This window comes from Scyliorhinus torazame, chromosome 14 (assembly GCF_047496885.1).
Source record: "Scyliorhinus torazame isolate Kashiwa2021f chromosome 14, sScyTor2.1, whole genome shotgun sequence".
NCBI lineage: Eukaryota > Metazoa > Chordata > Chondrichthyes > Carcharhiniformes > Scyliorhinidae > Scyliorhinus > Scyliorhinus torazame.
In genome coordinates, this window is record NC_092720.1 from 112,306,458 (window position 1) to 112,330,822 (window position 24,365).

General features: G+C 53.1%; 1 non-coding gene across 1 annotated transcript; it reads left to right on the forward strand.

Moving 5' to 3' along the window:
* Positions 1-13,721: 13,721 nt before the first annotated feature.
* On the forward strand, positions 13,722-13,794 carry trnaf-gaa (transfer RNA phenylalanine (anticodon GAA)). Its single transcript has one exon. It is a non-coding gene; the product is annotated as a tRNA-Phe (tRNA).
* Positions 13,795-24,365: the final 10,571 nt, after the last annotated feature.

Genomic DNA, 24,365 nt, shown 5'->3' on the forward strand with positions numbered 1-24,365 from the left:
CAGGATTTAGGCTTCATTGGCTAGGCCAGGATTTATTGCCCGACACTAATTGCCCTTAAAGGTGGTGGTGAGCTGCCTTCTTGAACTGCTGCAGTTCATGTGGTGTAGGTACAATCACTGTGCTGGTAGAGAGGGAGTTCCAGGATTTTGACCCAACAACAGTGAAGAAACGGCGATATATTTCCAAGTGAGGATGGTGCATGTCTTGGGAAGGGAATTTCAAGGTGGTGGAGTTTCAATAAATGGGATTCTCCCAAATTCCTGCGATGGCTCGACGCCGGCGTTAAAAGCAGCAAGTACCACTCCGCCGTCGGGCCGTCCGAAAGTTGCGGAATCCTCCCCACTTCCGGGGGCTAGGCCGACGGCGGAGGGGTTGGCGCCGCGCCAACCAACACCGAAGGGCCGGCGCGGGTTAGTGCATGCGCAGGACCGCCGGCGTGGTTCCGCACATGCGCAGACCGGCCGGCGTAGTCTAGCGTATGTGCCGAGGGGTGTCTTCTCCGCACCGGCCATGGCAGAGCCCTACAGAGGCCGGCACGGAAGGAAGTCCCCAGGGCACAGGCTAGCCCGCAGATCGGTGGGCCCCGATCGCGGGCCAGGCCACCATGGCATCCCCCCCCCCCCCCGGGGCCGGATACCCCCCCCCACCCCCCCGGGGCCGGATCCCCCCACCCTGGGGCCGGATCCCCCCCCCCCCCCAATCGAGGACCGCACCGGCCGACCTACCAGCCAGGTCCCACCATGTGGGACCATGTCCAATCCACGCTGGCGGGACTGGCCAGAAACCGACGGCCGCTCAGCCCATCGGGACCTGGAGAATTGCCGGGGGGGCCGGTGCCAACAGCCCCCGACCGGCGCAGTGTGATCCCCGGCCCCGCCTGAAAATCGGCTCCGGAGAATACGGCAGCCGGCGTCGGAGCGGCGGGGTGGGATTCACGCCGACCCCCAGGGATTCTCCGACCCGGCGGGGGGTCGGAGAATCCCGCCTAATGTGTCTGCTGCCCATGTCCTTCTAGATGGTAGAAGTTGTGGGTTTGGAAGGTGGCTGCCTAAAGGGTCTTGGTGAGTTTATACAATGCATCTTGTAGATGGTATACACTGCTGCTACTGTGTGTCAGTAGTAGACGGAGTGAATGTTTGTGGAGGGTGTGACTGTATGTGGATTGGTGTTTGTGAAGGGAGGGAATGTTAGTGCATGGGGTGTCAATCAAGCGGGCTGCTTTGTCCTGGATGGTGTTAATCATAAACAGGCTTCCACTCTATTAATCTACGGCTGATCCATAATAATACAGAGGTATGAGATTTGAACCTGCAGAAACAGCAAACTTATCGTTGGATAAGACGGGGGAGGAAGGTGATGTGGATATAGCACCACATTCTGCTCAGATTATTGCCTATGCTGCTTGAGTTGTGCTTAGTTATGCATACTCGATGTGGGTTGCACGTTTTGCCTCTCTCCCCTGCCCCCAATCCAAAACCACCCAGTGCAATCTGGCAGCCTCCCAGCAGGCTCTGGGATGGATGGGACACTTTTTGGACACTACATTGTGTCATGATATTCAAACACACACATCATGATGGACACACCAACAGACAAATCAGAACACACAACACTACAACCAATCACACACAAAGACAGGAACCACATAAAATCACGAACACGACACCTAGTGGACAGTAGGTCTGGGGACAAGGACACGGACACGACCTGTTTCAACATCACAAACAGGGAATCCCCACGTGCAGAGTATCAAGACAAAGCTGTACATAGAAAGTTTAAATAAAATAGCGTTGTACCATATACAACCGTGTTGGCTCATCTGTGTGTCAGAACACCCAACACCACATGGTACAGGAATGGATCGATACCTGCCAACTAACCTGCCATTCTGGACATGGACCGCACCGACAAACCGCAGCCGTTGCAAGTCGCGGGGAACCTAGGTACCAATTGGAAGCTCTTCAGGCAGCGATTTGACCTGTACATCCGAGCCAACGAGAAACAGAGTGCCTCGGATGAAACGAAGATTGCACTGCTCCTCTTCTACGCAGGGCAGCACGCCCTCGACGTCTTCAACTCACTGGTGTTCGAAGAAGGGGAAAACCAATCCAAGTATTACACGGTCATCCTCAAACTGGACCAGCACTTTAATGTTGAAGTGAATGAAAGTTTTGAAAGATACCTCTTTCAGCAACGCCTGCAAGGTAAGGAGGAGCTTTTTCAACCCTTTCTGACGCACCTCCTAATTCTAGCACAGTCCTGCGGTTACGGCAGCACCACAGAGTCCATGATCAGGGACCAGATTGTTTTTGGCGTTGCCTCCAGTGGCCTACGCCAGCACCTTCTTAAAATAAAAAGCCTCACCTTAGCGTCTGCTGTGGAAGCCTGTGTCCTCCACGAAAATGCAACCTGCCTTTTTGCCCGATTTCAGGCGTCCGAGTTGGCACGGAGGGGGTCCCCAGCCGTCGAATCGGCAAGCCAGGCCGCCCACGACGCCGAACGCATCCAGGCCGTCGATTACTTCCCGACCCGCGGCCCCGACGACAGCGGCCGCTTCCCGCGGTCTCCCGCGCTGGTGCGCGCCAAAAATAACGGCCACATCGAGGGACGCACTGCGCAGGCGCGCCCACCGCAAGATCGCACTGCGCATGCGCAGTGGTGCAACGAACGCCGTGACGTCATGACGTGCGGCAATTGTGGAGCTGTACACTTAAAAGGGCAATTTCCTGCTAAAAACTGACAGTGCCTCAGATGTGGCAAGATGGGCCACTATGCTGCCCACTGTCGTGCTGCTCAACCCATGGATCCTGCACATCCCCGACAATCTCGCAGACAAGTCAGGACCGTCCAGCCCACGCATCAAGACTTCCAGTTAAGTGATGCAGATGACCAGGATGCCTTCCGCGTTTCCGTCATCGATGTCAACAAAGTCAATGCCATCAATCCAGCCGATGAGTGGTGTGCCACCCTGACGGTCAACCGATCGCACGTCACCTTCTGTCTGTACACCGGCGCATCCGCCAACCTGATTGCATATTCTGAATTCCAGGCCATGAAGGTCAAACCACCCATCACGCCATCCCAGCTCAAGATGGTTGATTATAATGGGAACGTCATCCCGTCCATAGGATCTTGCCAGCTACAGATAACTCACAAGATGCACACGGCCACACTCCCCTTCGAAGTTGTCGGCTCATCAAAAGACTCGTTACTGGGCGCACAGGCGTGTAAGGTCCTTCACCTGGTACAGCGCATTATGTCTCTCTCTCCAGATGAGATTTCCGACTTCCCGGATGCTGAGTTCCACGCAAATCTCCATTCCCTCCTTGCTCACAACCAGGAAGTTTTTGAAGGCTTGGGGACATTGCCATACACGTACAAGATTCGACTCAAACCGGACGCCATCCCTGTCATTCATGCACCTCGCAGGGTTCCTGCGCCACTCAAAGACCGCCTCAAGTGGCAGCTGCAGGCTCTTCAGGACCAAGGCGTCCTATCCAGGGTCACGGAGCCCACGCCATGGGTCAGCTCCATGGTCTGTGTAAAGAAGCCCTCTGGCGAGCTCCGCATATGTATAGATCCTAAAGATCTGAATAACAACATCATGCGGGAACACTATCCCATCCCGAAACGAGAGGAACTCACCAGCGAGATGGCGCAAGCCAGAATATTTACCAAATTGGATGCGTCCAAAGGATTTTGGCAGATCCAATTGGACCCGGCCAGCCGAAGGCTATGCATGTTCAACACCCCTTTTGGCAGATTCTGCTACAACCGGATGCCATTCGGCATCATTTCAGCATCTGAAGTTTTCCACCGCATTATGGAGCAGATGATGGAAGGCATCGAAGGGGTACGTGTATATGTGGACGATATCATAATTTGGTCCACCACTCCGCAGGAACACATGCATCGTCTACGACGTGTCTTCACCCGCATACGACAAAATGGCCTGCGTCTCAACCGTGCGAAGTGTGCCTTCGGCCAGACGGAGCTGAAATTCCTCGGGGACCACATCTCACGATCAGGGGTCCGTCCCGATGCAGACAAAGTTAGCGCCATCACAGCCATGCCACGGCCGGCTGACAAGAAGGCTGTCCTAAGATTCTTGGGCATGGTCAACTTCCTTGGGAAGTTCATTCCCAACCTGGCTTCTCATACAACGAATATGCGCCATCTCGTGAAAAAATCAACAGAATTCCACTGGCAGCAATCGCATCAGCTGGAATGGGATGAGCTCAAGCACAAACTGGTCACGGCACCAGTGCTGGCGTTCTTTGACACGACTCGCCCTACAAAGATCTCAACGGATGCCAGCCAATCTGGTATTGGAGCGGTACTCCTGCAAAAAGACAGCACGTCGTCATGGGCCCCGGTTGCATATGCCTCACGAGCCATGACCCCTACCGAACAGCGCTACGCGCAAATAGAAAAAGAATGCCTGGGCTTGTTAACTGGACTGGACAAGTTCCACGACTATGTGTATGGTCTGCCATGATTTACGGTTGAAACTGACCACCGCCCCCTCGTCAACATCATTAACAAAGACCTGAACGACATGACCCCTCGCCTTCAGCGCATTTTACTTAAACTCAGGAGGTAAGATTTCGAACTGATCTACACTCCGGGGAAGGATCTCATCGTGGCGGACACGCTCTCCCGAGCAGTGAGCACACCACCAGATGCGGAGGGGTTCGTGCGTCAAATTGAGGCACACGTGACTCTGACAGCAGCAAATTTGCCAGCTGATGACCCAAGTCTGGCCCACATACGCGCAGAGACGGCGACTGACCCCCTTCTACAGCGAGTGATGCGCCACATGGCGGAAGGGTGGCTCAAAGGGCAGTGCCCCCAGTTTTATAATGTGCGAGATGACCTTACCAACATAGACGGGGTCCTTATGAAATTAGACAGGATTGTTATTCCGCACAGCATGCGCCAGATGATTCTTAATCAACTATACAAAGGCCACTTGGGCGTCGGAAAATGCAGACGAAGGGCCCGAGAGGCGGTATATTGGCCGGGTATTAATGAAGACATAGCCAACATGGTGCTCAATTGCACAACCTGTCAGAGGTTTCAGCCGGCGCAACCTCCGGAGACGCTTCTACCACACGAGTTGGTGACGTCCCCCTGGGCGAAGGTGGGTGTTGACCTATTTCATGCGCTCGGCAGAGATCACATCGTTATTATAGACTACTTCTCAAACTACCCGGAAGTCATGCCTCGACATGATCTGACGTCGTCCGCAGTCATTGGGGCCTGCAAGGAAATATTTGCTCGCCCTGGCATTCCAAGGACTGTCATGTCAGACAATGGACCCTGCTTCGCCAGCCGTGAATGGTGGTCCTTTGCCGCAGCATATGGTTTCACTCATGTGACATCGAGCCCTCTACATCCACAGTCGAACGGGAAGGCTGAAAAGGGCGTCCACATTGCCAAGCGGCTCCTGTGCAAGGCGGCTGCTGCTGGATCGGACTTTAACCTCGCCTTGCTGGCCTATCGATCGGCCCCGCTATCCACGGGTCTCTCGCCAGCGCAGCTCCTAATGGGTCGCTCCCTCAGGACGACAGTACCATCCATCCTGGCACCAACAACGGACCATGAGACGGTTCTTCGGAACATGCAAATGCAGCTTAATCGCCAGAAAAGTCAGTCCGACACACGAGCGACGGACCTGCACCCCCTGTCCTCCGGAGACAAAGTACGCGTCCATCAACCATATGGTGGCTGGTCAGCACCGGCCGAAGTCCTCCGACGTGTGGCTCCCCGCCCGTTCCTGGTTCGCATGCCGGATGGTTCAGTGCGTCGCCGCAATCCACGCTCGCAGCCACACAGTACGCACACGCCAGATCCTCAACAGGCTTCCGAGGATGACTTTGTGGAGCTGCCGCAGATCACGCCCTCTCCATCGCCACCCATGGCCACGCTTGCACATCAGCCGGTGGTTCTTGACCCACCCTTGAGGCGGTCAACCCAAACTCGTCACAAGCCCATTAGACTGGACTTATAACACCGTTCATATGTCTAACAAGTTACACAAGTTACACAATTCTGTATGATAACCTGTTGTTGTTTATCGTTCCAGATATCGTCTGACTGGACCACTGTTCAAGTTTTTTTTTCTCGTTCGCATTCATGTTCTGTTATGGTCCAACCTTGTTCATGTGACGCACCCGACATCGCCCCATGTAAATAGTTACGTCATATACACATGCAGTACACAACACACACACACTCTTAGATGCACTCATGACACGATTATATTTATTACCACGTAGGCACATATCTTTGTAAAAAGGGGGGGGATGTCATGATATTCAAACACACACATCATGATGGACACACCAACAGACAAATCAGAGCACACAACACCACAACCAATTACACACAAAGACAGGAACCACATAAAAGCACGAACACGACACCTAGTGGACAGTAGGTCTGGGGACAAGGACACGGACATGACCTGTTTCAACATCACAAACAGGGAATCCCCACGTGCAGAGTATCAAGACAAAGCTGTACATAGAAAGTTTAAATAAAACAGCGTTGTACCATATACAACCGTGTTGGCTCATCTGTGTGTCAGAACGCCCAACACCACACATTGCACATGGAGGGTCTTCCTGGTGACAGTGGTTGCCCCCAACAGCATCTCTGCATTGAAAGACAGCCTCACCATCCTGAATCACGGGGGCCAGCCTGTCTTTCCTCATGTCCCCCAACAATACTAAACTTCCGAGAAACCCTTATCTTTTCCCACTGAAACACCCTCATCCTGCATCAGGACATCTATCCTCATGGTGCTGAGATCAAATCCTACCTGAACAGGAAGCAGTTCCCTCCCACACTCAACCAGCAACAAGATTGCGATTTGGTCTGGGTAGCTCCAGACCCCACCCAAGCTTCTGGTAAAATACTAGCATCAGTGGGATAATTGCAATCAATTTGTCACTCAAGGACCTTAATTGGCCATGGGTGAGTGGGCCAGCTGGTGCCTCCCCCATTGTTGATAACTGCTGATTCCAGTTGTATTGGACAAGAAATGAGATTCTGACTAAATTGTATTTAAAAAAAGATGTTTGTTAGATATTGAAACATGAACCAATCACCATCTGGGCCTTGCATGATTGTCAATGAGAGGATGCAAAGGAATTCCTGATGGGACTGCAGGATTCTGGGATTTATCTTGTTTGCAAGGTGAGAATGGCAGGATGCTGTCTGTGGATGAAGTATCTGAAGAATGTTGCTGACCCGCGCCGTATGGGAGAATCGCCGTTCGCGTCATTTTTTCCCGCGGCGCTGGTCCAACGCCGGCAGACGATTCTCCCAGGAGCAGAGAATCGACGCCATTTGCGCCGGCGCGTTTGGCGTGGTACCGGTCGCGGGCCGCTGTCCGTGGCCGGGCCGCCGATTCTCCGGCTTTAATGGGCCGAGCGGCCGTGCGGAAACGGCAGAGTCCCGCTGGCGCCGTTCACACCTGCTCGCAGCCGGCGGGAACTTTGCGCGCAGGGTTGGTGGGCGGACTGTGGGGGGGGAAATATTGCTCCTTCACCGGGCGGTGGGGCCTCCGATGCGGTCTGGCCCGCGATTGGGGCCCACCGATCAGCGGGCCGGCCTCTCCAGCCCCGGCCCTATTTTGTTACGCGGCCGGCCCCTGAACCCCCACACCATGTTGCGTCGAGGCCGGTGCATTGAGGAAGCCCCCCGCGCATGCGCGGGTTGGTGCGGCACCCAGTTGACGCCGGGAAGGGAGGCTGGAGCGGTGTGAACCACTCCAGCGCCGTGCCGGTAGTGCCCGTGCCCATTTCGTGCCGTCGTGAAACGCGACGGCATTCACGACGGCGCGAACACGCTGTCTCCATTTCGGAGAATCGCGCCCTGGAAATCTTTACTCAAAATATACAGACAAATAGGAACCAAAATTCTTCGGATTCTGTCAGTTTTCCCATCATACCTCCAGTGGAGGACTGGGAGCATCCCCAGGAAAATAACAGAGAGCCACTTGTGCTCAGAGTTCCCTTGTCACATTGTATGGGCAGTCATTCTATCCACCACCTTCAAAGAAAACAACAACAGAGGACCAGCACCAAGAAAGGGGAGTTATTAAACTTGGGAGAGCCTGCTTCTTCTGTTTGTCAGACACCTGGATTATTTGTGGATGCCAGAGTGCTGAGTTTTACTGGCCTCCACAAAAGGTACATATGGGCCTTGAGGAATAAATATATTTTTGTAAACATAGACTGGTCAGATCACTTGCTGAGGGGGCTGAGGTGATAGTCAGGGCAGCGACTGGACAACCTCTCCCTTTATCCCCTCCAAAAGGAACCTTACAGAGAGGCTTTGACAACCATTGGCAGGCAGGAGCTGGAGATGCGCCCACTGCAGCATGTAACCAGGTGCTTTTACACTTACCCTGAAAACTCAGTGGGTCAGTTCTGGGACACACCATGCACGATACAAGTAGAATCACTAAGATCACAATGGTTAGATATTTAGCCCACTACTTATTTATAAATGGTAACCCCTTATCAACACCATCTAACCCTGTAACAGGCAGCAATAATCATATATACCGGACAAAATCATTCACTTGTACCTTAGCTGACTGCTTTGTGTGCTTTGTAGCAGCACGTGAACATCGGCATTTTGTAAACCTATGATCCCAATTGATGGTATAACTGGACAGGAAAATCCCAGCATGACACATTGGCTCAAAGCCCATAACACTTGTTTTTCTTTGAAGAAAACGTGGAGGAAAAGAGTCACAGGATTGCTAATTAGTTTTAACAAGGAAAAACATTTATTAAACATGAAAAATTGGATTATGATACAATACGCCTTCACACCCCCTTAGCTTAACAGTTACACACAAATTTTAATGATGTGGCGATGCCGCCGTTGGACTGGGGTGAGCACAGTAAGTCTTACAACACCAGGTTAAAGTCCAACAGGTTTGTTTCGAATCACTAACTTTCGGAGCACAGCTCCTTCCTCAGGTGGGAAGGAGCAGTGCTCCGAACGCTAGTGATTCGAAACAAACCTGTTGGACTTTAATCTGGTGTTGTAAGACTTCTAACTGTACACACATTTTAAGATTAACATGGATTGCAAAGCATCTTAAACTACAATGGTCTCATTAACACAAAGTCGCTTTTAAGCGCACACAGGGTGACTGCACAAAGTCCCTTTTAAGCACACAGGGCGACTGTGCAATGTCCCTTTTAAGCACAAAGGGTGACTGTACAATGTCCCTTTAAGCACACAGGGTGAACTTCTGAACCTCAAGTCAATGTTTGTGGATGTCTCCACAATGGAGAGGCACCAGGACCAGCCGAGCCAGATAATGGAATGGTCCCTGGAGCTTACTCCATCTCCCCCAGGGCCTAATGGGCACTGTCAGGGAGGAAGAAGGGCTGAAGGACAACCCGGTGCCTGCCACCAGGGAGACTACAGCGATCTCCAGTTCCTCCGATTCCCTCCCTCCTGACACCGGCACATCTCAAGGGCAGCGGGCATAACAGAGTGGCACAACATCTCCAGTGATACCGGTAAGTCAGCCGGGGCCCTCTGGAGGATGTCCACCAAGGGCATCAAAGGCCACATGACGCAAAAAGCAGCAGACTACCTCCACCTCTGATGTGCATCCTGGGAACATATCTAGACAAAGCAGTAAACCATGTAAGATCTAGACGATTGAGGATCACTGAGCGGGCACTGGGAGGTGGGGGGTGGCGGCGGGAGGTGAGGGGGGCGGGTGTTCACAATCTGTAGCTAGGGGAAATGGGAATGTCAAATGTGCGTTATTAAATCATGTTACACCTGACATATGTGAAGCCTTTGTCACGTTATCTTCACAGTGTGCGTGCCTGCACCCACACCCGCTGTTGCCCTCCACTCCCCCCACCCCCCAGGCACAGTGGTCCAAGGTCAAACGCTCCCATGCAGACCCCGTTAAGAGGATGGGTATGATTGCACTGTCAGCAGAAAGACAGGAGTCAGGTTCTGGCAGAAACTGAGGAGCACCAGAGCTTTCTTCACAGCGAGTTATCATCATTCTCCTGCCTTGTATACTGAACCACTGACAGTGTGGACTCAGGCGCATGTTGTAACAGACCCTCGGAGGGTGCAACACGGTAGTTGAGGGGGGAATGCTGATTGTCAAAGCCTCGTCCTATTAGAGGTTGGTGAGGATCAGGGTATCCCTGGTCCTCCGAACATGCCAGACCCTTGCCGCTGCCTGTCCTCTGTCCTCGGGCTCCTCTTGCAGCTCCTGCCCTGGCTCTTACAGCCTGTTACCCTGGAATGTCTCTCCGCATATTACACACATGATGTACTGTCAATTACCATGAGACGAGAATGGTGAAGCAATCGAGGCTTTATGCACAAGATGTTGTGCCTCCTGTGACTGGAACCAGAATGGGAGCAGCGCAGGAGAGCATACAAGATGCCCTTGCGTTGCTGGTGGCAGCCCAGGTGGCATTATGCAGTAGAAGGCAGCAGCATTGAGCAGGCTGGTGATGGCTACCCATGTGCAGGGGGCCACCACACACCCTGCAGACCCAGTGCCCATCACGCTGAGGAGGTATCCAAAGGGGGACTCCAACGACAGCCCAAGGTGTACAGTCTTTCCGAGGAGATGACAGACAGCATGTGCCGCAGCAGACTCCGTCTCAACAAAGGCAGTGCGGCATCTGTGCCATGGCCTGGTGGACTTAGCACTCCATGGAGGAGGAGGACACCTGCTCCCAGCACAGCCCAGAGCTATGCAACCTGTTCATTCCAGGGACATGTGCAGCATTTCACAAGCTACAGCCCACAAGTGCATCCGTGAGGTCACAGATGCCCTGTACTCAGGCAGTTTACTATGTAAAATTTGAGTTGGACCACGCCAGGATTCCCGGGAGCAAGATTCTCCGCCATCGCCTGGATGCCAAAGTCATAGAATCATAGAATTTACAGTGCAGAAGGAGGCCATTAGGCCTATCAAGTTCCCACCGGCCCCTGGAAAGAGCACCCCACCCAAGCCCACACCTCCACTTATGCCCATAACCCAGTAACCCCACCCAGCCTTTTTGGACACTAAGGGCAATTTAGCATGGCCAATCCACCTAACCTGCACTTGGGACTGTGGGAGGAAACCGGAACACCCGGAGGAAACCCACATAGACACGGGGAGAACGTGCAGACTCCGCACAGACAGTGACCCAAGCCGGGAATTGAACCTGGGACCCTGGAGCTGTGAAGTAACAGTGCTAACTACTGTGCTACCATGCTGCTCAAGACAATAATTGTTATCACGCATGTTGCCTTGCACATACTGGACATCTGGGAGTACCCTTCTTGAATAGGAAAGGATTCCATTCCCTGAAGCTACGCATTGTTTGCGACAACCACCTCCAGATCATGCACACATGTGCATGCTTCCCAGAGAGTGTCCATAACAGCTACATCCTGGGATACTCGGAGATCCCCGGCATCCCGAGTATGAAGGTTTAGCTCTTGTGGGATAAGGTGTACTTGCTGAGGTCCTGGCTGATGACGCCAGTGCAGAGGTCGGAGACCAAGGCGGAGACCCGATGTAACCGGGCCCATGTTGCCATCCATGCTGTTACTGAGCAGTTCAGCAGACTGCTGAAAATACAGTTCGGATGGACTGCTCTGGTGGAACACTGCAGTACACCCCCCAGAGGGGGGCTGGTCTGCTGTTGTCTCCACAACCTGGCACAGCAGCGGGACGACATGCTGGAGGAGGAGGGCCATGCGGCCGGCCTCGTCTGAGAAGGAGAAGCTGGACCTAGAGGGTGTCATAATATACACCAGTATATCATGGTGCAGATACACACACACTGATGGACACACAGCAAGACCAATCAACACACACAACACCACAGCCAATCACCAGTTAGAGCACACTCACTATAAAGACAGGGGGCATCAGAGTTCCCGCTCATTCGGGACACAGCCTCCTACAAGGACAGAGCTTACAGCACAGATCCTCACCATGTGCTGAGTGCATAGACTGGTTCGGACAGGCATAGGTCTTTAGTTTAATTTAACATCGTGTTAATCCACAGTGAAAGTACGTTCAACAGTTTCTAACTTAATAAAATAGTGTTGTACTATTTTAAGTGTTGGTGGCCTGTATGTGTTCCACGGATCCAGAGCACCCAACATATCAGGCCAGGGCAGGGCCAACAGAAAAATTATGCCAGATATGCGGATGGCTCAGAGTGAGCTGAGGAAGACAGAAACCTATTCCACTAATGGCAAACTAATTCAACTGTCCCAGTATCTCCTAGGAGCCATTTGCGAGCATTCTGGCAAGCTCCGGAGAAGTCATCAGCTATTGTGAAGAGGTTAAGTTCTTCCCGAGGGTGATTAGCACGCCTTTTGTCTTTGAAATCGATCAGTGGGAGGAGCTAGCAGGCTCCATTGAAACATGTACGCTTAAAGATACAGGACACAGACAAGAGAAAGAGTGATCTTGTGTAGACTTTACTCAGAAGTTCCGATTGAGAAGTTTTGCACAGAAGATTGGGTAGGAGGAGATTTGAGAACTAAGAAGAAGAAACTCTAAAGACCTACAAAGGGACCACCACAAGGTAGAACTATGGGCCCAACAGGAGAAGCAAGTCTCCACGAACCAGGTGCAGAGGCAGACCGTAACGAACTAGGACCCAAGAAACCAGAGGGGAGCCTGAAGCTTTTGTGTGTTTTTAAACAGACCCATTTCGCTAGGAAGTGGTGAATATATTTTGTCAGCTTACAGAAACCCCCAATTAGGCTAGGCTTGTTGAGGAGGGGTGGTAAGGGACGGTATATAACAACCTCTTGTAAAACATTGCTAAAACTGTTTAAAGTAACGATTTTTCGTTGTGCCGTTAGTCCTAGTTCTCATAGACATAATTGCAAGTGTGTGTGTGTAGATTTCAATTTGGATTGTGGATTTCATAATCTGGACTTCCTTTTTCTTGAATAATTTTAATTCACCCTGGTTCTGGTCTCGCCTGTTCCCTTATCGCTTGCCCTGGCCAAATCACACTCAAGTGCAAGGACATAATTCCGCAGTCGAGAATCTTTGAGGGGTCTTGGTGCCTCGAAACGCTCACCCAGGAGGAACCAGCTGGTTAGGGATAAGAGGGATTCCTCCTCTCTCTCTTGTGAAGCAGCCCTAGCGAGGCACTTACAGGGTGGTAGTTTTTGCCACCAACAAGAGAAAGAGTCACACAGGTGTAGGTGGCGGTCAGGATAGCTGGTGTGGCATAAGGACAGGGTCACCGGTCAGGTATAAACGGTGAGCCTTGCTCACTGTCCCTTGCAAAGCGGTCCCAGTTTGACGCTTCTGGGTCTTTGATTTCAAAGCCTGCAGGGGAGAAACACCCACAGCTATCTGTGACACCCAATTCCAGCCTGTTGTGGGGTAAAAAGAACACCCTTCTACACCATGGGAGTGAAGGGCTATACTCAAACCATTCATCGTGTCGTCTGCTATATGACAGCTGCACACAATCCCAATGTCAGTATTTCACAGTGACAACTGTCCATATGCTGCAGTCCCAGCAGAATTTCTTGAGTTATGACAGAGCGTCAGTGCTTACTGAACATCAATGACCGGTGTGACCTGCATTGCCTGGCTGCAGTCCTCACATCATCCTCATAACTCAACATCTGTGTATTTTCTAGGTTGACATGTATGGACAGGGTATGGAATTTAGGTGAAATAGCTCAGTTGGGAGAGCGTTAGACTGAAGACCTAAAGGTCTCTGGTTCAATCCCGGGTTTCGGCATCAGGCCGAGTGCTGGCTTTCCCGCTGTCAAGTTGCCTTGCTTTTAGCACGCTTCCTCGTTAGTATCGTGGTTAGTGTCCACGGCTGTCACACAGGAGACCGGGGTTCAATTCACCTAAGGGGAGCTTTGTAGCTGTCCAGAAGCTCCCTTGGAATCATTTAGGTTGGCACGGTAGCACAGTGGTTAGCACAGTTGCTTCACAGCTCCAGGGTCCCAGGTTCAATTCCTTGCTTGTCTGTGGGGAGTCTGCACATTCTCCCAGTGTCTGTGTGGGTTTCCTCCAGGTGCTCCAGTTTCCTCCCGTAGTCCAAAGATGTGCAGGTTAGGTGGATTGGCTATGCTAAATGCTCTCAGTGTCCAAAAAGGATGGGTGCAGGGCAGCACGGTGACACAGTAGTTAGCACTGCTGCCTCATAGCGCTGAGGTCCCAGGTTCGATCCCGGCTCTGGGTCACTGTCCCTGTGGAGTTTACACATTCTCCCCATGTTTGCGTGGGTCTCGCCCCACAACCCACAGACGTGCAGGGTAGGTGGATTGGCCACACTAAATTGTCCCTTAGTATGAAAAATTAATTGGGTACTCTAAATTTTAAAACAAAAGGTTAGGTGGAGTTGCTGGGTTCGGGTGGAGGTGTGGCCTTAGGTAGGGTGCTCTTTCCAAAAGGGCCGATGCAGACTCGATGGGCCGAATGGCCTCCTTCTGCACTGTAAATTCTATGATTCAATGATAAATAGTTGCCCACTGATGGGTCACTCCTTTTCTATCTATGCACTACCACACCCAGGTCCTCTCAGCTTGGACTTGCATACAGGCCATTCCATATGCTGTTTTTCCAACTTTACCGAGTGGAAATAGTTGACACAGATTCTCTTAATCTCCTGAACAAACTCATTTGCTTCCCAAACCTTATCTTCATACTTCCCACAGCCTTAAAATCACAAGATTTAAATCCCAGGCCTGGAAATGTCTTAAGCCGGCACGGAAACGGCCACCACACGCATGCACCGGTGCGGAAACGGCCGCTGCGCATATACGAGAACCCACGCCGGCAGTGCAGGGCCGCCGGAGCTGCGTGGAGCACTCCGGCGCCGTGCTGGCCCCCTGTGGGCCACTGAATCGCTGGGCCAAGAGGCCTATTGACGCCGGCGTGAAACACTCCAGTGTTTACGCCAGCGTCAACACTTAGCCGGGACTTTGGAGAATCCCGGCCGGAATTTATTAATGCCTCTTGATACATTTTCATGCAAGTGCATTATATACTGTGTTAGGATAGACAGCAGTCTGTTCCTGCATCTGTCATCATTCATTGTATAAATCCATGCTGGCTGCCTGTTCATCTAATTTGGGCAATTGCCCTTCCTTACCAAATATTCAGTTGTTGGTCCCAGCCAAAATGTCAGGCTGAACCAGACTATTTGCAGCCTTGGCATCTTAATTGAGCTTCACACCCAATAATAATCCCCTTCCAAACAGGCCTTAACTTCTATCACCATAGCATTACCCTTGTCGGACCGATTCGTCGAATTCAGGTGCCTTTGTCAAATTCATACTCAACCACTCCAGCCATCTCCTTGCTGTACACCCCGACTCTATCAACTCCAACTCGTCCAAAACTCCACCCTACATGTCCTGTACCACAAAGTCCCAGTTGCCCACTGTCCCAATTCTAATTGCCCTGTATGGTGCCCCATACCCACCACTGCACTTCATGTAGCAATTTCATCCTTCAAATCCTTACAGGTACTTGCCCTGCCCTGCCCCTGCAATCTCTTCCAGGCCAGTAACCCCACTCCTCTGAATGTTGGCCTCTGATCTTTGTCCCCATTCAGCCTTCAGTTTCCTGGGACCTGACCCCTGGAATCCAATCCTTTTTCTTCTTTAAAATCCTATCAAATTTCATTTATCTGATCAAATTTAAAAAATAAAATAAATCTGTCTTACCTTTAAGGTTCAGACTGGGAACTCACCTTTTCAAACCATCACTGCTTCTGCCTCTTCCTGATGACCCTCCTGATTTTGCTAATCCTCAGAGCAGCAGATCCCCCTACAAAACAAGACACTTCCCAGCAAAATCTTGTGAAGCAGTGTCATTGCCTCCAAACCAGACGTGTGGTTTCGAGTCGCACCCCGAGACATGATGGGTAATGATGGTGCATAAATGATGTGGCCAAACAGGTTGAGAATCAACCTGCAAAGTCCTTCCAACATCCACCGATGTTGAGTGGGGAAGATATCCCTGATCAGCCAACTGATGGAAAGAAACTAGGAGCCTCTACCACAATTTCAGACTATAACATGCACGTTTTGCCACAACATCTCACAATGAGTAAATTGCAATCATACCTCCTGTGGGTTCCTCAATGTCTGCTTTATACTCACTTCTCCATCTACTGGAGTTTCTTGTTCACTGCAGCTACTGAGGCGTGGGCAACAAAGTGCTGCCCTCTATTGCTGAGTTGTTGTCAGTGTTTTACGACGGCAGGGATTTCTGTTTCTACCTTGTAGCCCTGTACTAACAACAGAAAGAAGGGAAATGTACAGCAGGAATATTTCCTGGATCCTAGCACTGATGGTGCAGACACTGGGAAGCTATTAAATCTGGGCAAGAACCAAATTAACCACATGTGTACCACTGAGTGCAATTTGCAGCCAGCGTTTTAGATCAATTAGAAATGGTCTAAATGAGAAGTAGCTTTACTATAACATCTCACTCGCACCTGGCATCCCCAGGTCAGATCCCCTGTGCAGGCACAATGCCAGCCTAGCACCTTTGCACTGTCAGCCTGGCAGTGCCAAGGTGGCAGCAGCAGTGCCAGGGTGCCACCCTGCCCAAAGGCCAATCACCCAGGGAGACCCCCACCAAGTGCAGTTCCACCTGGTTCCCGTTTGTGGTGACGAGAGTAGAGTGTAATCGAGGCTTTATTAAGCAGAGATGTGTAGCCTCCTGCAGCTGCTGCCGAAATGGCTGCAGCTCGGTGAGCACACACATTTATACTCCGCCTACTGGGCGGAGCCAGCAGGCAGGGATCTACCCCGTACCTGTAGTACAGGAGCCTTACCGTATTACATCTCGTATGTGATATATGCAACAGTGGTGACTACCACATTCACCCCCTGTTAAAAAAGAGTCCAGCGGGGGTGGTGGAAAACTATTTACATGCATTTTAAGGCTAACATTTTGGAGAAAGTTCACAAATTCAGCCGATCGGGTACCTTGATCCTCCGTTGTGAGCGCCGCAGTCCCGGTGGCGATGCAGGCGTCGGCTCGGTCGCTGGTGACTCCTGGAGCGTGTAGACCTCATCTTCATCCCCGGGTGGGACCAAGGGGAGGTCGGATCGTCCTGGAGCGGGGGCTGTGGTGAGGTGCGTTGGGGAGAGGAAGGGTGGCACCGGGGCAGAGGGGGGGGGGGGGCAGCTGGTGCCAGGTCCCTTAGGGAGACTGTGTCTTGGCGGCCGTCGGGATAGGCCACGTAGGCGTACTGCAGGTTTGCATGGAGTAGACGTTGAGCTTACCGGGGCGATACAAAATCTCATAATTGTAGGTGGAGAACTCGATCCTCCACCTCAAGATTTTATCATTTTTGATCTTGCCCCGCTGTGTGTTATTGAACATGAAGGCAACCGACCATTGGTCGGTGAGGAGAGCAAATCTCCTGCCGGCCAGGTAATGCCTCCAATGCCGCACAGCTTCTATGATGGCTTGGGCCTCCTTCTCGACGGAGGAGTGCCGAATGTCGGAGTGTGCATGAAAAGAATGCCATGGGCCTGCCTGCCTGGTTGAGGGTTGGGCCAGAGCGATGTCTGATGCATCGCGGCCTTGGCGATGTCGACCTTGATACGGTTGAAGGCCTGGTGAGCCTCGGCCGTCAGTGGGAAAACGGTGGAGTGAATGAGCGGGCGGGCCTTTTCTGCATAGGGGGCAGTATGAGAAGAACCCCAGGCATCGTTTGAGGGCCTTGGGGCAGTGGGGGAGGGGGAGTTCCATGAGGGGGCGCATGCGATCGGGGTCGGGCCCTAGAACTCCATTTTGCACCACATAGCCGAGGATGGCTAAGCGGTTGGTGCTGAACACGCACTTCTCCTTATTGTACTTTAGGTTGGGGAGTTTGGCGGTGTGGAGGAATTTGGAAAGGTTAGCGTCGTGGTCCTGCTGGTCGTGGCCGCAGATGGTGATGTTATCCAGGTACGGGAAGGTGGCCCGCAGTCCGTCCCGGTCAACCATTCGGTCCATCTCCCATTGGAAGACCGAGACCCCATTAGTGACGCCGAAGGGAACCCTAAGGAAGTGGTAAAGGCGGTCGTCCGCCTCAAACGCAGTGTACAGGCGGTCTGCCTTGCGAATGGGGAGCTGGTGGTAGGCAGATTTCAGGTCCACTGTCGAGAAGACCAGGTATTGTGCAATCTGATTGACCATATCAGATATGCGTTGGAGGGGGTACGCGTCGGGCTGCGTGTACCGATTGATGGTCTGACTGTAGTCAATGACCATCCTGTTTTTCTCCCTAGTTTTCACAACTACCACTTGGGCTCTCCAGGGCTGTTGCTGGCCTCGATGATGCCTTCCCGCAGCAGCCGCTGGACCTCCGACCTGATGAAGGTCCTGTCCTGGGCACTGTACCGGCTGCTCCTGGTGGTGATGGGTTTGCAATCCGGGGTGAGGTTTGCAAACAGAGAAGGCGGGTCGACCTTAAGTGTCGTGAGACCGCTTACAGTAAGGGGTGGTTGGGGCCCGCCGAATTTCAGGGTTAGACTTTGGAGGTTGCACTGGAAGTCCAGGCCGAGTAGCAAGGCAGCGCAGAGATTGGGGAGGACGTAGAGCCGGAAGTCGCTGAACTCTACGCCCTGGATGGTGAGGGTGGCCGTGTAGTACCCCCGGATCCCCATGGAGTGGGATCCGGAGGCCAGGGAGATTCTCTGGTTAATGGGGTGTACCGCGAGGGAGCAGCGCCTTACCGTACTGGGGTGGATGAAGCTCTCTGTGCTCCTGGAGTCAAGAAGGCATGATGTCTTGTGCCCATCGCCCTTTACCGTCGTCGATGCGGTTGCGAGGTTGTGCGGCCGGGACTGATCGATTGTGATAGAGGCGAGCTGTAGCTGGTGTTGGAAGGCCCCTGGCTGGTCAGCAGGTGTTGAGCGGCCCGATGAGATGCCCGATGAGCAGGGGTCCTGAGGCAGGGAAGATGGCGGCGCCCACGGGGCGCACATGGCGGGCGGCGTTAAAGATGGCGGCGCCCACGGACCGCACAAGGCCTGATGGGGGGGAAGGTGGTGGCACCCACGGGCCGCATGTGGTCTGAGGCGAGGAAGATGGCGGCGCCCACAGGCCGCACGTGGGTTGTGGGGCGAAAATGGCGGTGCACACGGGTTGCACATGGGGGGTGCAGGAACAATAGGCCTGGTTACAGCGGCGATCGAGCGGGCCTAGCACACAGCAGCAAAATGTCCTTTCTTCCGCAGTCCTTGCAGAGTGCGCTCCGCGCCGGGCAGCGCTGCCAGGGGTGCTTTATCTGTCCGCAGAAGTAGCACTTGGGTCCCCCGGGTTGGCTGGCTGCCGCACGGCGCAGGCTTGGGGCTGGCTGGGGGCGGTCGCTGGTGGGGTCAACGATGGGGTGTTCGCTGGTGGGGTCCACAATGTCCAGGAGGGGGGCTCCATGCTGTCGGGGACGTACGCTTGTACATTACGGGAGGCGACCGTTAGTGAGATTGCAAGTTTCTTGGTCGCCGCGAGGTCGAGGGTAGCGCCTTCTAAGAGGCGCTGGCGGATGTACGCCGGCCCTATGCCCGTAACGAAAGCTTCCCTAATTAGGAGTTCGGAATGTTCAACGGCCGAAACGGCCTGGCAATCGCAGTCCCTCGCCAGGGCGTGCAGGGCACGCCAGGAATCTTCCACAGACTCACCGGGGAGTTGATGCCGCGTGGACAGGAGGTGCCTGGCATAGAGCTTGTTGGTCTGCTCAGTGTAGTTCTCTTTCAGTAGCGCCATGGCCTCAGTGTAGGTCAGCGCGTCCCGGATGAGGGGAACGATATCGGAGCTCAGCCGTGTCTACAGGATCTGGAGCTTCTGTGCCTCTGAGGGTGATTCTGGCGCAGATCCGATGTAGGCTACAAAGCAAGCTATCCAATGTGCGAAGGCCAACTTGGCATTGACTGCTTGAGGGTGCAGCTGCAGGCGATCCAGCTTGATGCGGAGTCCCATCGTTGTAAAATCTCTGCTTAATAAATTGATGCACTATCAATTACGACGCGACGAGAGTAGAATGTAATCAAGGCTTTATTAAGCAGAGATTGTCATAATATACACCAGTATATCATGGTGCAGACACATACACTGATGGACACACAGCAAGACCAATCAACACACACAACACCGCAGCCAATCACCAGTTAGAGCACACTCACTATAAAGACAGAGGGCATCAGTTTTCCTGCTCATTCGGGATGCAGCCTCTCAGAAGGACAGAGCTTACAGCACAGATCTTCACCATGTGCTGAGTGCATAGACTGGTTAGGACAGGCATAGGTTTATATCAGGACTGGAGCGCGGAGGTGGCGAAGAAGAGGGCCGGGTACAACCGGGCAAAGGCAGTGCTGCACAGGAAGGGGGTGAAGTTTGGCATGCTGCAGCCGGTGCGTCTGTGGGTCACCTACAAGGTTCGGCACCAAAATTTTGAGTCCCCGGAGGAGGCGTGGGCCTTTGTTCAGGCCGAGAAGCTGGACACAAACTGAGGGTCGGGATGGGGGGTCGGGTATGGGGGTGGTCGGGGATTGTTGTTGTTGTGTTACATTTTGAGGGGGGGTTCTTTGTTCTTGTTTATTTTTGGTTCGGTGTGGGTGGTTAGGGTGGGTTGGGCAGTGTTTTGGTTGGGTCTGTCGGGTGGGGTCTTGGAGGGGGGCAAGTAAACGGAGGGGGTGGATGGCCGGTAGGGGGATGGGCCCCGCGGGGAGGGTGAGGCCCGAGTCGAGGGTGAGGGGACTGGGCCTTTAAAAGGAGCTGCGCCAGAGGAGGCGGGGCCAGGCAGGTGGAAAGCGCGGGCTTTTCCCGCGCTGGAGGAGGTGGGGCTGGGGCGGGGAAGCGCGGGTTTTTTCCCAGGCTTGGGATGGAAGGGGGAGGCGGAGAGCCTGCAGATGGGTAATGGAAGGGGAGGGGAAGTTCCACTATGGGAGGAGTCGAAGGAGAGGCGGGAGTGGCCGGGGTCAGCAGGAATCAGCTGACTTGCGGGAGTGCAATGGGGGGAGCAATGCTGCTCGGAGGGGTCCTAGCTGGGGGTGGGGGGAGGGGGGGGGGAGGTTGGGGGGGGGGGAACCGGGTTGCTGCTGGTATGGTCAAGGGGGAGCTGAAGCAAGTAGAGGGAGCTGGGGGGGGTCTGCTGCCGTGGGGAACGGGCTGGGCGTGAGGCACGGCCGAGTGGCTGGCCGAGGAGGGGTTATGGGTCATCGGCGTGGGGGGTGGGGGGGGGGGGTAGCCCCCTGATCCGGCTGATAACCTGGAGATAGTGGCGGCGATGGACGCTGAGAAGGCCTTCGATAGTGTAGAGTGGGGGTACTTGTGGGAGGTGCTGAAGAGGTTCGGGTTTGGGGAGGGGTTCGTCAGGTGGGTTAGGCTGTTGTACGAGGTCCCAATGGCGAGTGTGGCCATGAACAAGAGGAGGTCTGAGTACTTTTGGTTGCACGAGGGGTGAGGCAGGGGTGTCCCCTGTCCCCCCTGCTCTTCGCACTAGCGATTGAACCCCTGGCTATGGCACTGAGGGAGTCGAAGAACTCGAGGGGGTTGGTGCGGGGTGGGGAGGAGCATAGGGTGTCGCTCTATGCGGACGACTTGCTGCTATATGTGGCGGACCGGTGGGGGGAATGCCGGGGGTAATGAGGATCCCCAGGGAGTTATGGGATTTCTCAGGGTACAAGCTCAACATGGGGAAGAGCGAGTTGTTGTGGTTCACCCAGGGGACCAGGAGAGGGGGATGGCGAGCTCCCACTCAAAAGGGCGGAGAGGAACTTCAGGTATTTGGGGGTCCAGGTGGCCAGGAGCGGGCGGGGCCCTGCATAGACTTAATTTCATGAGGCTGGTGGAGCAATTGGAGGAGGAGTTTAAGAGGTGGGATGTGTTGCCCCTGTCCTTGGCGGGTGCAGTCAGTCAAGATGACGGTGCTCCCAAGGTTTTTGTTCCTGTTCCAGTGCCTCCCCATTCTTATCCCGAAGGCCTTCTTTAGGCGGGTCAACAGCAGCATAACGGGGTTTGTGTGGGCGCGAGGGATTCCGAGGGTGAGAAGGGTATTCCTGGAGCGGAGTAGGGATGGGGGGGGGGCTGGCGCTGCCCAACCTCTGTTGGTACTACTGGGCTGCGAATGCGACGATGGTGTGCAAGTGGGTGATGGAGGGGAGGGGGCAGCATGCAAGAGGCTGGAGATGGCGTCTTGTGAGGGTACGAGTCTGGAGGCGCTGGCAACGGCACCCCTGCCGCTCCCTCCAATGAGGTATACCACGAGTCCGGTGGTGGTGGCTACCCTCAAAATTTGAGGGCAATGGAGGCGGCACAGAGGGGAAGTGGGGCCCCCGGTGTGGATAATGGGGAACCACCGGTTTGTCCCAGGGAGAATAGATGGAGGGTTTTCGGGGTAGCACAGGACAGGGATTAGAAGGTTGGGGGACCTGTTTGTGGATGGGGAGTTCGCGAGCCTCGGGGAGCTGGAGGAGAAGTACGGGCTCTCCCCGGGAAAAATCTTTAGGTATCTACAGGTAAGGGCGTTTGTCATGGAATTCCCACTGCTCCTGCCATGCACAGTACAGGACAGGGTGCTCTCGGGGGTGTGGGTTGGAGAGGGGAAGATCTCGGCAATGTGCCAGGTGATGCAGGAGGAGGAGGCTGCCTCGGTGGATGAGCTGAAAGGTAAGTGGGAGGAGGAGTAGGGGGAGGAGATCGAGGAGGGGACATGGGCAGATGCCCTAGGGAGGGTGTACTCTTCCTCTTCGTGCGCGAGGCTCGGCCTCATACAGTTTAAGATGCTGCACAGGGCACACATGACCGGGACAAGGATGAGACAGTTTTTTGGGGGTGAGGACAGGGAGCCCAGCAAATCACACCCACATGTTCTGGGCGTGCCCAGCGCTATTGGAATTTTGGAAGGGCGTAGCGAGGACGGTGTCGAGGGTGGTAGGATCCAGGGTCAAACCGGGCTGGGGGCTCGCAATATTTGGGGTTGCAGAGGAGCCGGGAGTGCAGGAGGCGAAAGAGGCCGGAATCCTGGCCTTTGCGTCCCTGGTAGCCTGGCGAAGGATTTTTCTTTAGTGGAAAGATGCGAGGCCCGCCAAGCGTGGAATCCTGGATCAGCGATATGGCGGGGTTTATTAAATTGGAGAGGGTGAAATTTGCCTTAAGGGGATCGGTGCAAGGGTTTTTCAGGCGGTGGCAACCGTTCTTAGACTTCCTGGCAGAACGTTAGACATTGGTCAGCAGCAGCAGCAACCCGGGGGGGGGGGGTTCTATTTTATTTTTGTTTGTCTATACTAGGGGATCTGAGGGGGTGTATATATTTGCTATGTTTGCTCTGTGTTTCGGCGGGTGTTAATTTATTATTTATGTATTGGGGGAGGGGGGCACTGGGTTATTTTGTTTTGTTTGGTATTTAATTCTATTGGTTCCTTTTACATCTTGTTGTTGATATTTTGTGAAAACGTTAATCAAAATTATTATTTTTTTAAAAAAAAAGGACAGGCATAGGTCTTTAGTTTAATCTAACATCGTGTTAACCCACAGTGAAAGTATGTTCAACAGTTTCTAGCTTAATAAAATAGTGTTGTACTATTTTAAGTGTTGGTGGCCTGTATGTGTTCCATGGATCCAGAGCACCCAACACAGAGATTGGACTGGATTTGTTTATTGTCACGTGTACCGAGGTACAGTGAAAAGTATTTTTCTGCGAGCAGCTCAACAGATCGTTAAGTACATGATAAGAAAAGGTAATAAAAGAAAATACATAATAGGGCAACACAACATATACAATGTAACTACATAAGCACTGGCATCGGATGAAGCATACAGGGTGTCGTGTTTGTCATGATATTCAAACACACATCACAACACACACATCATGATAGACAGACCAACAGACCAATTAGCACACATAACACGACAGCCAATCACAGACAAGAGCAGACACAGTATAAGACAAGAAACACGACAGCTCCTGGTCAGTCCATCTGGAGACAGGACAAGGCCAGGACCTCATTAACAAGACACTCAGACACTCACCACGCGCTGAGTACCAAGTCAGATGTGTAAATAACTAGTTGGAATAAAACTGCGTTGTATCAATTGCAACCGTGTTGGTTTGTCTGTACCTCAGAGCACCCAACACCACAGTGTTAATGAGGTCAGTCCATAAGAGGGTCATTTGGAGTCTGGTGACAGTGGGGAAGAAGCTGTTTTTGAGTCTGTTCGTGCGTGTTCTCAGACTTCTGTATCTCCTGTCTGATGGAAGAAGTTGGAAGAATGAGTAAGCCGGGTGGGAGGGATCTTTGATTATGCTGCCCGCTTTCCCCAGGCAGCGGGAAGTGTAGATGGAGTCAATGGATG